The sequence below is a fragment of the Tupaia chinensis genome, unplaced genomic scaffold (genome assembly GCF_000334495.1).
Source record: "Tupaia chinensis unplaced genomic scaffold, TupChi_1.0 Scaffold143795_1, whole genome shotgun sequence".
In the NCBI taxonomy this organism is placed as follows: domain Eukaryota; kingdom Metazoa; phylum Chordata; class Mammalia; order Scandentia; family Tupaiidae; genus Tupaia; species Tupaia belangeri.
In genome coordinates this window covers 678,330-681,517 of record NW_006203645.1, presented here as the reverse complement: position 1 = coordinate 681,517, position 3,188 = coordinate 678,330, and the positions used below count along the sequence as shown (strand labels likewise).

The 3,188-nt window shown below is 39.2% G+C and overlaps 1 pseudogene; it reads right to left on the bottom strand.

Annotated features, from left to right (window-relative positions):
• Positions 1-2,839: 2,839 nt before the first annotated feature.
• LOC114005432 (60S ribosomal protein L23a pseudogene) overlaps positions 2,840-3,188 on the bottom strand; it is a 5,958-nt pseudogene continuing 5,609 nt past the window's right edge.

Below are 3,188 nucleotides of genomic sequence, written 5' to 3'. Positions count from 1 at the left end.
CTTCTCATAATTAAGCCAGAGGTTCTGGGAATGGGCTGAGCACAAGGCTGAATTCATTATTGAGATTGCTTGCAATTTAATTCAGGTCTCAAGAAGGTGGTTCCTATGTGTCACCGGATAAGAATTCTTGCATCTAGACAACAATCTACACATGTTCCTTTAGATTGACTTTGAAATGGGGATTTTTTTCCCCCTCTGAACTTAATTTATTCTCTGAAAATACTAGGGTCTCAAAGAACTTTACTGAAACACTACGCCGGGAGGAGCTCAGCATTAGGTGGGATCATCAGGGATGTCATTCAGCACAGATAGTGACAGAAGAAAGTTATGTACTCCTTAACAAGAGACTATGATTTTTTAATCTTTATATTCTCTGCGTGTCACATAGTGTTGGGCCCAAAACATACAGTGAATCAATGCTTTGGAAGCTTCCCCTGCAAACATGGTTCCTAGTATATGGTAGGAAATTAATATATATGGGATGGACAGCATTGTCATCAGGTCTAAAACACGGAAAATGTCCCCTGATGTACAAGTATGTTTTCCTTTAGCTCATCTTAACTCAATATAGGCTGCAACTTCTTCCATAGCAAGGATTTACTGCCCAGATTCTCAGGGTTAATATGGTCTATACTGAAGATAAACCATGATAAACCATGTTTGTGTGATGCACTTTAATTGTATTATATTGGGCCATGAGGAAAGTTATGATGTATTTTCTGCATTGAAAAACATAGAAAAATACATCATGACTTTCCTGATGACCTAATGTAATTAGATCTTCACAAATTCAGAAAGAATAAATATTAAATTTTTCCAGGCAAGAGATACAAGAAATCTAAACAAGGAAAGTGGCAGTGGGAGGGAGACAAGTGGAAAGCTTTCAAACCTGGTTTCTGGTTTGGACACCTGAGCGGGTTATGGTGCTATTCACTGATATATGTCGGAGGTACAGTTTTGATGGGGAATATGATGAGTTTAGATATGAATATCCTTCTATCCAGGTGAAGGTGTTGAGAAGACAATTAGATACACAGGTATGAAGCTCAGAGGAGAAATTTGGGTAGGTATATTGTTGGGAGCCATCAGCGTATAATAGTAATAGAAATTCACAAAGAATGAGTACATGGAGAAGAGCGACAAGAGCAGTTTTAGGAGGAAGGAAATAGCAGAGGACAGAGCAGAGGATTAAAAGAATGGTAAAAATGTATGGAACCAGCACAAAAGTACAGAATAGTATGGAATGAGACACAAGGTCAAAGGAAAGATTTTTTTTTTAATATATATAAAGATTTTTGCTATAAGGTGCATGTGCTCACCAGAAATACAGAGATAGAAAGCAAGAAATCACCCCCAGAGGGGATGGTCATACCTCAATCCCTTCTCCTCTTGGAATTTTGGGCTTGCATGCACATGTGCCCAGTGTGAATTTAAGCCACCGGGTCTGGAACTATGTGGGAGTCCAGCGATGTAAACATTATACCATCTGCCAGTCCCAAGATTTTCTTTTTTTTTTTTTTTTTTTAAGGTTTCTTTCCATAGGGCATAGGCTCTCACCAGAGAGACAGAGAGAGACAGTGGGAAGGAAAGTGAGAAATCATCCCCCAGAAGGCATGGCCATGCTGCAATTCCTTCTCTTCCCTTCTCTTCTTGGGATTTTGGACACACACTCAAACATGCACCCAGTGTGTTTCAAGCCACCAGATCCAAGATTCAAACCATGGTTGGCCATGTGGGAGTCCAGCACCTTAACCACTACACCATCTGCTGGCCCCCAAATGGAAGATTTTTAAAGATGGGAACAATATATTTAAATGCTAATGGTAGAAAAACCACAAGATGGACCTGTTGGGCACCTCTGTATCTGTTCATTACCACATTTAATCATCTCTAGTTTGACCAGGATAACTGACCTTCAGAAAGGAATGATAAGTGCTTTACTTGAGCCTTTCAAATCTAGGACAAGCTCCTCTCTCGACTAACACTAAATCAAAATCATACCAAAAATGGTACGGTAGGAAATGCAGTTCTCAGTTTATCCATGTTGACATAGCACAATCTGGCACAGTCATCCCTTGTCAACTTGGTCTACATGCTCACTTCTTTAACCATATTTAATTTTCAAATAAAAACAATAATATGACCATGCTTCTGCACAATATGATTCAACTAATAAGGTTTTGCTATTCATCTTATGCTGAGTCTTCAAAAGTCTATTACAAAATTCTACCAGTCAGCTGTTTCTAGTTTATGGGAAGATTAGTGTTGTACTCATTCTCTGTAAAATTAATTTCTTGGTAAGAAGAAAGAATGGGTGGAATACTATAATAACAAGTAAGGCCTTCTGTAAGAAAAATTTGTGTCCAACCAAGGTAGAAATAATCTAATGTAATCAGCCTGAACTAAGTGGCCTGAAAAATGGTGTCATATCTCCAGTTGGTACTGGGTTTTGCTGTTGACAGTTGGGGACTCAGCCATAGTGGTAACCACACTGACTTCGGTGAGTCAAAGTCCATGTTGCTGGTTAACTTCTATCATGCAGCCATAACCACTTTGTTTATGGATGCATTGGGCAAGGACAGGAGTGACCGGCTGAAGATGGATATCCATAAAAATGATCCTCTTGTCTACCTCATCACTAATCTCCTTCTCTAGTAAAGTTACTCTTTGGTGAGCATTCACTTTAGACACAAATACTATCATGTCTTGTTCTCATTTAGAGAGGTCTATCCTTATATCTTTTTTCCAAACTTCATTGCTTCCAATTTTCCAGTCGTCTTCCTTCCAAGTACATGACCAATCAACCAAACCATTAGTCATTAGTCACTGTTTTGTTTTGTTTTAATGTGTACAAATATGTATTTAGAATTACATATTTAGAATTAGACTTGCTTTAGATGATCCCAATTTTGTTGGCAACATCCAAAGCATCATAACCAGGAGCCAGTCACACATATGCCTTCTTCTCTCCATCAGGCCTGATTAGAGTGTTGACCTTGGCCACATCAATATCATAGAGCTTCTTCACAGCCTGTGTGATCTGGTGCTTTTCAGCCTTGACATCCACAATGAACACAAGTGTGTTGTTGTCTTCTATCTTCTTTATGGTAGACTCGGTTGTCAGAGGGAACTTGATGGCATAGTGGTCAAGCTTGTTTCTCCAGGGGGCGCTCTTCCGCGGACATTTA